Source organism: Microtus oregoni, unplaced genomic scaffold, assembly GCF_018167655.1.
Source record: "Microtus oregoni isolate MIOR12 unplaced genomic scaffold, Mior012 000016F_ref0000370, whole genome shotgun sequence".
NCBI lineage: Eukaryota > Metazoa > Chordata > Mammalia > Rodentia > Cricetidae > Microtus > Microtus oregoni.
In genome coordinates, this window is record NW_024543075.1 from 24,265,328 (window position 1) to 24,278,562 (window position 13,235).

Below are 13,235 nucleotides of genomic sequence, written 5' to 3' on the forward strand. Positions count from 1 at the left end.
GGCTGTGGCAGGTCCATGGACCTAGACATGGCCTTAGCAGCAGCCCAGGACTAGATGTTACCATAACCCTAGATGGCAAGCAGGCATCCTACACCAGCCTATTCCTCATCAGATCCACCTCTCTCCGCAGGACATGAACCTCTGTTCCTCTCTCTCCCTCCTGTACCCCTCCATATATTTGCTCACCGTAATGGCACCCGACCACCAGTGCCCTGTGGCACCGGGCAGGCCCTTAGATTCTTCCTGCCTGCCCAGAGCAAACTACCCAGGCAGTGCTTGTGAGTCTACTGAGAAGTCCACTTCTCATCTGCTCAGGGCAAACTGTGTGATAGTATGTGAATGACCAAATCTTAAGACATTTTCAAAAGAGGGAAGCAGGAAATACGAAATTCCTTCAGCAAAAGTTGTTTTCATTTGAGGAAAGGGCTATAAATCAGTGTTTGAAGTTAAAAGCATAAAACTTGAAAATTCTCTGAGTTTGATGGAGGTGTGAGGACTGTAACATCAAAACACTGACTGGGTGGAGTGATGCCACATCTACAGGTACGTGCATGCTGGTAGAACTGAGAAAAGAAAGCCACCGTCAAAATGATTTTTAATTCTAGTAAATGATAAATGACAACCTGGCTGTTTGGATTCTGTTTAAGTAGCTGGAAATTGGGCATTTGGGGTATGTAATACATATTTTCACTTGTAAAATACAGTAAAAATTAGTTTATGCCAAGAAACACCTTAAAATAGGATTAAAATTGTGTGTGTGTGTGTGTGTGTGTGTGTGTGTGTGTGTGTACATGGATGCACTTATATGCAGCTATGCTGGGAGGCTAGAAGAGGGTGTTAGATCTCTTGAGCTGGAGTTACAGGCAGTTGTGAGCCACCTGACTTGTGGGTACTGGGAATTGAATTCTTTTATCCTCTGCAAGAACAGCAGGTGCTCTTAACCACTGAGGGAGGAATCACTCCAGCCCCTAACTACACAAAACCTGTTTTTTCAATAAAGTTATCACATAATATATTTCATGGGAAACTACTAAAACCTTATATGAACAGGTCACTCAATTGTCTTTCAGAAAACCATATTTATTTTTAATCTGTATATATTTTTGTTATCTTCCTAAAGTAGATCTTGTTTAGATCCTGAAGGATAAGCTTCTAAAGACCAACACTCAAGTTCAGCTGCAGCTAGAAAGAAAAAGTAAGAATTACAATCTTTACTTCAGAGACTTCACAGTTAACAGCAGGAGTCAGTAAAAAAAGAAAAAAAAATCAAGAACCTTATCAGAATAGATTAAAAATGACAAATATGTATGTATCACTACAATACAAAACTAAAATAGACTTGCTCATATATACACTGAGTTAGTTATCATCAGGGCTGTCAGCATGCACTCCCCTTCTTCACTCATGTACTGAGCTACTGTGATGAGCCCCGAGACGGTGAGAGAAGATATGTTCCAGCTCTCAGTGATCATTTTGTTGTATTATATCCCTATGCCAGCAGTTTCTATACAGAGCTGTAGATTTTGACAGGTAAAGTACAGGAAGCACTGGAGCACTCAGAGGGACTTCCCTGCCAGTGTCGTGTTGATATTGGAGCTCTCCGGTGGAGGTGTTCCATAAGCTGATGTTGGGGGAATTATGGAGAAAGCCATGCAAGCAGAGGTGAGGAAGAACATGACTAGTCCATGGACCCTAAAAGCAGGACCAGTTGGCCAGAGTAGGTGAGTGGTGAGAGAGAGAGGACAGGATAACTTGACAACAGTCATTCTGAGTTGTGTATTTCCAGTCTGCATAAGGAAATTGGTATTTCCTCTTCCAGGCTAAAGGTAAGCCGATGAGAAGTAAGTAATGGGCTTTCAAATGATACTTGTCAAGGACTACTCAGGAAGTGTGATTGATTGACAAGTATCAATAGATGGTTGTAGTTTTGGGGGAGGTTGAGTACAGATGTTAATGAATTGTTGAGGAGGAATAAAAAAGGTTTTGAAAAGCCATGGAGCCACAGATGCAGGGTGAACAGTACTCACTCGGGATGCCCGCTTTTACATGCTTTTAGTGTAGAATTTACAGGCCAAGGGGCAGGATTCCATTTGCTTCTTAAATTTGTTTTGTAAATTTACTCTAAATTGAGCACATACACATTGACAACATACCTTTATCTACCTCTGCAGTTATGTCTTTTACCATTTGCTGCTGCTTCTGAAACGTCAGATTTTATAACATTAAATTCAAACAAGTGATATTGTAGGAATGACATATCACTTAAAATATATCTTTTACGACCCCTCAAGACCTACTAAACTACAAACTTCTTTAAGTATATACATATATGAAAGAAATAAAAATGGATTCATTAAATAATGGGGTAGATAAAGCCCCAACCACACATCTCTTGCCACCAAGTGAAACCTCCAGTGCCAGGAATGGGTTACAGATAACTGAGTTGTTGATCAGAGGGGTCTCATGGAAACTTCCAAACAACTCAGGCTATTCCCAAAACTATTGGTTACTCTCTACAAACTGATGGTAAGGCCTTATTGCTGAAGACAATACCTACATATCTCATTGAAGAATGAGAATCATGGAGAAGCTGGTGCCTAACTAGCGCATTTACCTCTACTGTCTAGTGTTCATGGCATTGGAAGGTACTCTGCATGCTACTAGGGGAGAAAAGTAAACACTAACCCAGTCACAAACCCTTTGATCTGCAATGGTGATGGGCCTGCAAGATAAGCTGGTGCAATAGTGGCATAAATGTTATGGGAGTAACCCCCTACTACCGGATTAGATTTAAGTTCTGCTCTATGAGATGGAACCTGTCCTAGTTATTGTTGTGATGAAACGCCATGACTGAAAGCAAATTGGGTAGGAAATGGTTTATTAGGCTTATACTTCCACATTGCTGTTCATCAATGGAGGAACTTAGGACAGGAACTCAAGCAGGGCAGGAATCTACCAGGGGACAGGAGATAATGCAGAGGCCATGGAGGGGTGCAGTTTACTGGCTTGCTCATCATGACTTGCTCCGATTGCTTATAGATTCCAGGAGCACCAGCCCAGGGAATCTATACCTGGGAATCTATACCACCCACAATTTGCAGGGCCTTCCCTCATCAATCACTAATTAAGAAAATTCCCTTAGCCGGGCGGTGGTGGTGCACACCTTTAATCCCAGCATTCGGGAGGCAGAGGCAGGTGGATCTCTGTGAGTTCGAGGCCAGCCTGGTCTACAAGAGCTAGTTCCAGGATGGGAACCAAAAAGCTACGGTGAAACCCTGTCTTGAAAAATAAAAAAAAATAATAAAAAAAGAAAATTCCATTACAGATGGCTCTTATGGAGGCATTTTTCTTAACTGAGTTTTCCTCCTTTTAGATGACTAGGTTGTGTCAGTTTGTCATAAAACTAGCTAGGACAGAACCAAGCCTGACACTGCTTGGTGGCCAAGAACCTGAGACTCCTGGGGAAACCAAATACTGTTGTTCTACTAGAGAAACTTAGCAATAAAATGACTCCTAATAACATTCTGCTACACCCATAGATCAGAGCCCCACTCAGCCATCAGCAGACAAGCTTCCTAATGCATTAGAAGGGAACTAATCCTGAAGCCATAAATGAACAATGTACCGAGAGTGAGAGGCCTTAGAAATCAAACTCCTCCCTTCAGGGCTCAGGGAGCTATGCAGAAGAGGAGGCAGAAAGATTGTAAGAGCCAGAGGGGATGGAGGACACCAAGAAAACAGTGTCTCCTAAACACAGCAGGACTGACACACATGAACTCAGAGACTGTGACAGCATGCACAGAGCCTGCACAGGTCTAAGTCCGAGGGGGTGAAGTGGAAACAGCCCTCATCCCTAACCAAGGTGCTATCTCCAATTGACAGCTGCTTGTGAAGGAAAAATGACTTTTCTCCAGTTGAGTCTCACTGGGTTTATAAACTACATTTAAGGGTAGGCTTCATGTCCTTAGTGGATGGGCAACACGAAATGAACTGACCAGTATTTTTGTAGTTTTTTTTTGGTCTCATATTGCTTTGGACATTTCTTTTTGACCTTCTAGTCTTATTGTATATTTATATTGTGACTAATTTGTGTGTTGTATTAATTTTTTGCTGTGTGTGTTTCTTATGTTTTTCTTTGTGAATTAAAAAAAGATTTTTTTAAAATTTTTGTATATGAGTGCTCTATTTGAATGTATGGCTATGCTTTATTTAGTTAGGGTTTCTATTGCTGTGAAGAGACACCATGACCATGGCAACTCTTATAAAAGGAAAACATTTAATTGGGGTGTCTTACGGTTTCAGAGGTTTAACTCATTATCATCATGGTGGGTTATGGTGGCATACAGACAGACATGGTGCTGGAGAAGGAGCCGAGAGTTCTACATCTTGATTCACAGGCAATAGGAAGTGAACTGAGTTCTGCACTGGGAGTAATTTGAGCATGGGAGACCTCAAAGCTTAGGTCCACAGTGACATATTTCCTCTACAAGGCCATGCCTACTTCAGCAAAGCCACATTTCCTAATAGTGCCACTCCTTGTAGGGGCTGTTTTCTTTCAGACTATCACAAGCTGCATGGCAGAAGAAGGCATCAGATCCCACTATAGATGGTTGTGAGCCTCTATACAGCTCCTGGGAATTGAACTCAGAACTGCTGAAAGAACAGCCAGCGCCCTTAACCTCTGAGCCATCTCTCTAGCCCTTCTTTTTGGTTTTTTATATTTTTATATCATCATCATTATTATTTTCCTTGTTTTCTAAAGAAAGAGGAAGAAGTTGTGGGTTTGGAAGGGTAGAGAGGTGGAGGAGATCTGGGAGATGAGGGGGCATATATTTTATGAAAAAGAAGTATTTCCAATAAAAATAAAGGGGAGGGGAGGCAACAATAAGTTGACCCCTTAGGCCCATTGGCTAGCCAGCCTAGCAGAATCAGGAGCTCTAGGTTCAGTAAGAAACCCTGTCTCAGAAAATAAGGTGGAGAGTACTCTGGTTGAGGAAGATCCCCAGTGTTGATGTCTGGTGTCCTCATGCACAAGAGCACATGTGTATGCAAACTGTCATTACAGAGACAAAGCCAAATGCACACATACACGCAAACAAATGATGATGACGATGGTAGCAATAAGAGTTTCTCACAGAGAACATGCTTTGTTTCCTGACATTACCAGGGCATAGACACTATGTGGTGAAGCCAGTAAGACTGGGGATCAACAACAAGATCATGAATAAAAACTCACAACCATCCTTAAAATGTTTAGATTTATTTATTTTGACATGTGTATGGGTGTTTTGTCTGCATCCGTGTCTGTGTACCACATTCATGCAGTGTATGGAGGGCAGAAGAGGGTGTTGGAGTGCCACACAGTTGCAACTGTTATGCTGGTGTGGGTGCTGGGAACAGAACCCAGGTTCAAAACAAACAAAAATAAACAAATGTGTATTTAAAAATAGATATATTTAAATAAAATTTTAGAACCTAGACCTAACTTGAATATTACTTATGAAAAACAAATGTTAATAAAACGCCTGTGTATTTCAAGCTTAAATCATACAGACTATATGTGTTATGTTGTTTAGAATAAGTGGGTAAAAAGTACTGTAAGTTTTGATCTATTAAGCATTATTTTACAAGAGAATGATGTCTTCTTAACACAAAGCTCTTCATTATCCAGCTCTTTATATTACACAGATTAGCTGGTGAATATTAGCAAAATTCTATGCCTTATGAAACTTTGCTGAGCTTTTTCCCTTCAGCAGGTTTTTCTTTAAAATAAAAATTCCACTGCGCTTTGGATTGCAGAGAGGAAGAATACACGCTCTACGCTGTCAAGGTCTGCACAGACTTCTGAGTACGGAAAGGGAGGAAAGGGTTTGTCATATGAGAGTTAGGTTGGTGAAGGGTTAAAAGTCATGTGTTCTAGATTACAACTAATCAGGTATTAACACGAGATTGCAGGAAAGTCATTGAGAAGAAGGATGGAGATAGGTTGAAACCTGTTTTCAGATGAGATCTGAGGGGCTCAGGGTGGTTCAGGCCAGTTTTCAAACTTATCTTTCTCTGATCTATGATTTTCAAGAGTTGGAAACAAGAAAAACAATATGCAACTCTGGGGTCAGAGGCTGTGACTCATTTGGGAGCGTGCTTGGTTGGCCTGCATGAAGTCCTGGGTTCCATTCCCTGCACCACACAAAAACGGTGTCACCACTGGGGAGGTGGAGGGAGGCAGGTCAGAAGTTAAGGCCATCCCCAGCTGCATAACAAGTTCCAGCCTGGGCTACATGACACCTGTCTTTAAAAAGTTCAAAAACATAAAATTCTTTAGTTATAACTAATTTGTTTAAAATAAGAACCATTTTTTTAAAAAAAACCAGATGACTAATTATAGTTAGCTATTTAATTACAGAGTATGTGGGATGCTATACTCTGTATTGTATTACCCAAGTTAAATTGTTATCACTTAAATCTTTGGATAGAAGCTGCTGTCTTATTAATGCCCAGGTTCTGACCCTTAGCACAGTAAATACTTTGTGGTGATAATAAGGACGTGATATGTGACATCTGTAAATTTTTGGTGTGAAGATTTCTTTGACATTTTTAACTTTTGATTCTTTTTTTTTAAAGATTTATTTATTATGTATACATACAACATTCTGCCTCCATGTATGCCCGCATGCCAGAAGAGGGCGCCAAATCTCATTACAGATGGTTGTGAGCCACCATATGGTTGCTGGGAATTGAACTCAAGACCTCTGGAAGAGCAGCCAGTGCTCTTAACCGCTGAGCCATCTCTCCAGCCCTAACTTTTGATTCTTTATGGACTTTATATCATGCATGCTGATCCCACTTATCTCCCCAGCTCTTTGCATCTGCCCTCTGCCATTGCAACAACCTTCCCCTCCCCAAATCAAAACCAAATTTAAAAGAAAAACCAAAGAAACAACAAAACAACAACAAACAAACAAAAAAAAAGAAAAGAAAGAAGAGGAAGAATCTTGTTGTGGAAGCTGTAGTGTTGCCCTGTTGAAGCACAGTTTACCTTCTAGTTCATTCATGTTTACTTAGAAGTGTTCGTTGTCATGAGCCATTGTCCTGGCTTGAGACCTCTGGTTTCTGCTACATTGAAGTCTTTTGTGACATCAAAGTCTTTTGTGACGTCCCCCCCGCTCCTCTCCCCCCCAAAAAAAGAGAAACAGTTTAGACAGGAAGCAATCGAAGAGAGTTCTGAAAAATTGTTAAAGGGATGCTGAAATGTAGCTCTTCACAGTCGATAGCTTCTCTCCGTGTGTGTGGTGGGGGAAGAACTCATTTTTCTTTAAGGGGCTGGCCACTGGGAGTTTGAGCATGCTCCATTGAATATATGGGCAACACAAATTGGACCTAATGTCTGTTATTTTATTTATTTATGGGGAGGACAGAAGGGTGGGAAGGTACACTTGGGAGGAATGGAAGTGACTTTGATATCCAGGTGCATTGTATGAAATTCCCAGATCATTAATTAAGAACTTCGGCATTGGGCAGGGCATCCAGCCCTAAACAGATCTCACACACTTCAGCCAAATGGCCCCACCATATCCTGCTGCAGCAGCAAAGGGCCATCCCCTGTATGTGACTCTGAGTACCTCCAACTATTAACCAGTTCCCCCAGGCCCTGGACTGGCACACAGCTGCCCAGCTGCTTCAGCTCACACACACAAAAATGCGAACAAACGTTCTCTTCTTAGAGAACACTACTATTGTGATCTTTACTGGACTCGCATAAGTCAACTAAACAGTTCACTGTGGCACCAAATGAAAAGAATTGACATGACTAGCAGATAAGAGATTGGAACGCCAAGGGACAGAGGAGAACACCACTTACTTTGAGCAGACTCCTCCTCCTAGACTCAGAAGGCAGAGGGCTGGATGTAGAAGGCTCTGGGGTTCTGCTTGTCATGAAGCTAGCGTTGCATTTTACATAAGTATTACATTTTGTGACACCAGGACATTTGGGGACAGGTCTCATACTGAGCGCACTCTGCATAGTTCTGTTCCGTTCTTTCGCCAGCAGAATGTCTGTTCTGACTTTACTCAGTTTGCCGTTAGTCCTGTGGAGATTGAAAAGGGCAAATCCTTATGCTCTTGTTCCCTAAATGAGTTGTGTTCTTTAGAAAGTACTTCATATTTCCACTTGCTAATGTCTTAAAGCTGAAAATGTGTTGGAGTGCACCTTGGGCACTTAGATTTGTCCTAAAGAAGTACATCTATTTCCAAGCTAACAAGTAAATCCAGAGTAGGAGAGAGAGATGAATACCTGCTAATGATGAGATGCTGCTATGCTCATGTTCTTGACTGAAGGGACAGTAGTCCACTTGAATATGTGACTCTGCCAGCCCTTGCTCTTCTCCTACTTTTCCTCTGCCTTGCTAAAAACTGTTAGATTACGTCCCTAAAGTTAACTATCAAGGTCTGTTCCCTTATTTGGATACATTCCTGAGGATGAGTGCCATCAAAGTCCAGCGATCAAAAGTCCTCTTTGGTTCACCTAACTAACATGCCCAATCTAAATATCCCACCGCATCCTAGCCCATTCTAACACAGACCTTCCTTTTTCCTCCTCTTAAAAATTACACCTACAGATGGGTGGTGGTGGCGCACGCCTTTAGTCCCGGCATTCAGGAGGCAGAGGCAGGTGGATCTCTGAGTTTGAGGCCAACCTGGTCTGCAAGAGCTAGTTCCAGGATAGGCTCCAAAGCTATAGGGAAACACTGTCTTGAAAAACCAATAAATAAACAAATAACACCTGCAAGGTCATTTGCTGCTGTTTTCTGCTGAGTAAGAAGCAGCTACTTGAACTTTTCTTTCCCAGCTAATAAAGGATCTCTCTGTGAAAACATATGCTTAGGTGTGGTTTGTGCCTAATCTGGGGTCTGGAAGGAAACCCTCACTGCTAGGAGGGGTGCCCGTCTCACTGACTAGAATAACAATTGCACCAGAAACCACAACAAACAGTTGCGTGGTGATCCGCAACAAATGTATACAAATGTACAAAATTTAAAAAGAAAACTCACAAACGAGTTAGAAATTGTTGTGCGTAGTAAAGCAGCTTTGGGTTCAAGAGTAATTAGATGAACAGATTTTCAAATTTTTGCCCTCACTGTCTACAATTCACCCATAACTTGGGAAAAATTAAGCATTTGCTACAGAGGGAAATTCAGAGGAGCAGCCTCTGGGATGGAAGGTGGTTCTCCCGAGGATTTAAAAAAACAAAATGAGTGGTTCCTGGAGCAGTTAGCATCTTAAGTCATCTCAGAGATGACACTGGCCCAGGGGTTATGTTTAACTACATTGTGAATGGTATTTTGTCCATCACTGGGTTAGCCCTCCCCTAGGACTCTGTCTGGATGTACAGCAGAACAGCTGTAAAGTGTGCCACCAGGTAGCTCTAACACCAGAGACACGATGGGCACAGTGTGTGTGCCTGGAGGGGCAGTGTCATTGCTGTGGGCCCTTTGGGTGTATTAAAGTAGTTAAATTGTTAATGTTTCTGTTTGAGAGACTGTTAGCATAATTTTCTGACACTATAACGGCCTTAATTAGCTGAAAGACCAATTTATCACTAGGAGGGAACAACATATACAACTAAAAGTTAAATTTATCACTAGGAGGGAACAACACACACAACTAAAAGTTAAAGGGCGGAAGTGTTCTGCAGCCACACTGTAAGTGTAGGTTCATTTCCTAACATTATTTTCCAGTTATAATTTTCAGCTTGCTTACATATCCTACTTAATCTTACAAGTCTGTTTCCATGAAAACCACACACTAGAGACTAGTGAGTCTTTCCTGGCTTACTTGCTGAGCTTCTCTGATAATATCTTGCTGAGCTCCCTTTCTTTGGCACAACACTGCTTGTATTTCTCCGCCTTTCTTGCATTAGACTCTCCTTCAGCTTCCATTTTCTCAAGCTCGTAGTCAAGATTTTTCAGCCTGAGTTCCATTTGGCTCATTACCGAATCATTATTACTGTCTCTTAGTTCCAATTCATGTTTTTTATCTTCTGATTTTGCCTATGGAAAATTGAAATGATATACTTTTAAAACAATTACACTAAACACTCAAAATACTTGCTGTTCTTGCTTTAGTTTTGAGTAATTGATTCCCAGAGTAATTTTAAATATGTGAAATAAGATGCCAGAGTTTAAAATATCAATACCAACTCCATTAAAGCCAATCATAAAATGATACTGAACCTTGTTTGGTCTGATCAGATCATGAACCCAGGGCCTCCTGCTGTTTCTGAGCTACAAGTCTTGATTCTGAATTATTTGCAGACTTGCCCTTATATAATAAGACAGCTCACAGACTAGAATTGACTCAACTTTCCAAAAACCCTGAACAGTGTAATGTACTTTAAGAACAATTTAGAAGCATGGCAAAAGTTCTATATCCCAGTTTCACTTTCCCTTCTGGTGGTCTTGTTTTATGCTAAATTGCCAAAAAAGTTGAAAATGATTATTCTGAGATATCAATTGCATTTTTTTAATGATGGAAACTGAAGTAATTAAAAAAATTAACTGCTGTGGGATATTGTTTTCGTACACTGTAAAGATTTGTCACTCATATTGGTTTGGTAAAATACTGATTGGTCAGTAGCCAGGCAGGAAGTATAGGTAGGACAATCAGACTAGAATTCTAGGAGGAGGAAAGGCAGAGAGTCAGTCACCAGCCAGCCACAGAGGAAGCAAGATGAGAATGTCTTACTGAGAAAAGGTACCAAGCCATGTGGCTAAACATAGATTAGAATTATGGGCTAATTTAAGTTGTAAGAGCTAGTTAGTAATAAACTTGAGCAATATGCCAAACAGTTTATAATTAATATAAGCCTCTGTGTGTTTATTTGGGATTGAATGGCTGTGGGACCAGGCAGGAAAGAAACCTCCATCTATAATTAACTGATGTTACCTGCCTTCTGGAAATCTCTAACACCATCTGTGATGAGACACACAGAGGACACACCCATCAGTTATGCTGCAAAAGTGTTGGCCTGTCTCTTATGTCTTCTAAATGATGACTTCCTCCCTTCAGCCCCCTCCCCCATTGTCACTATTTTCTCCTCACACTGACCTACCATGTTCTCTCGTAGCTGGTGCTGCAGGTCTAGCACTTCTCTTTCCAGAACCTTCTGATCCTTGTGGAGCCTCTCATATTGCTTTTGTGCTATTTTTATTGATAACAACTCCTGTTCAATGTATTTAAATTGTACATTCAGAGGTAGATATTTGGCATTTATAGTTCCCCATTTTTCTTTCAATTCATGGATCTAAATGAATAAAGAAAGTCACATAGAGTAGCATAAAAAGGATTTAGGTTGGAAAAGTATAATAATAGAAAAATAAGAGAAACTCTGACTCAGTTGCAATACATTATAGTCAATAGCAGAGTTAGAATGTAATCCATTGAAGTTCGTACAAAATCAATGGAGTGAAAGTCACAAAGAATCACAAAAGTATGCTTTAAAAAATAATGTTTCTATTAATTCTTTGAGAAATTCATGCAGTGTATTTTGAGGATATATACTTCTCTCCAGGTCCTCGCAGATCCACCCCCATCTTCCTACCCAGACAACTTGGTGTTCTCTCTCTCTCTCTCTCTCTCTCTCTCTCTCTCTCTTTCTCTCTCTCTGTCTGTCTCTCTCTGCCTCTTAAATCCATTGAGTCCAGTTTGTGTTGGCCAACTTTTCTTGAGTGTGGATCCTGCACTGGGGCATGGTCAATATGCCAGGGGTCACACCATCAAAGAAAACTGACTTGGAGGCTGGACAGAAAGTTCAGTGGCTAAGAGAACTCGTTGCTCTTACAGATGATCTGAGTTTGGTTCCTAGCACCTATCTGGTGATTCACAATCATCTTTAATTCCAGTTCCAGGGGATCTGATGACCTCTGACTCATGTAGACACCAGGCATGCATGTGGTACACATATATACATTCAGGCAAAACATTCATGCACATAATATTAAGTAAATGAAATCTTTAAAAGTAGAAAGAAAGGAAGAAAATTGACTCTCTTTTTCTCAGTAGCTATCAAATGCCAATAGCTTCTCAGCTAGGAGTGAATGTTTGTGTTCTCCTCCCTCTTCCATGATGCGTTTCACAAAAAATACTCTCCTTTGTCACAAGATATCTATACTGGACCTCAAGCTTTTTTTCCTTCTGATTTGTCTCATTTCTTTGATTCATAAAATTGCCTCTTAGTAAAGAATCTCTCTCTAGCCGGGCGGTGGTGGCGCACGCCTTTAATCCCAGCACTCGGGAGGCAGAGGCAGGCGGATCTCTGTGAGTTCGAGGCCAGCCTGGTCTACAAGAGCTAGTTCCAGGACAGGAACCAAAAGCTACGGAGAAACCCTGTCTCGAAAAATCAAAAAAAAAAAAAAAGAATCTCTCCCTCTTCCATCTTTGATGCCTATAATTTATGAGGAAGTTTTAGGGACACTGGTTTTCAGTTGTTTAGGTTTGCATTAATAAGAGACTTCCAAGCCAGGTAGTGGTGGTGCACACCTTTTATCCCAGCACTCAGGAGGCAGAAGCAGGCAGATCTCTTGAGCTGGAGCCCAGCCTGGTCTACAGAGCTAGTTCCAGGCCAGCCAGGGCGACACAGACAAACCCTGTCTTGAAAAATAAAACAAAACAACAACAAAAAACCAAACAACAACAGCAACAACAGGAAAAAAAATCCCAAAGATTCCCAGAATAAGAGTCTGGAAATTAGACTGTAATTAATTAATCTGATAAATGTGGAGTTCAAAGTTGCACGTCTTTTTCTGAGTTGGGGATGTTGTGCTCATTTGAATGGCTGTTTTAATTTTTTCACTGCTGTGAAGAGACATTGTGACCGAGGTAATTTACCAAAGAAAGCATTTCTTTGGGGGCTTGCTGCAATTCCAGAAGGTGAGTCCATGGCCATCATGGCGGAGAGTCTGGTAGCAGACTGGGAACAAAACCTCCAAGTTACCTCTGGTGACACACCACCTCCAACAGGGCCACACCTCCTAATCTTTCCCAAACTGTTCCACCCACTGGGAAGCAAGCATTTAAATATCTGAGCCCACAGAGGCCATTCTCTCCAGAATATCACAGCCACATTACAAGAAGTACTGATTTTCAGGAAGGCCTTTGAAAGAATCTCCTAGTACAAAAATCTAGTGATTGGACCCATCCGTTTGTAGACAGAATGGCTTAATTCAATAGCATCATGTAAT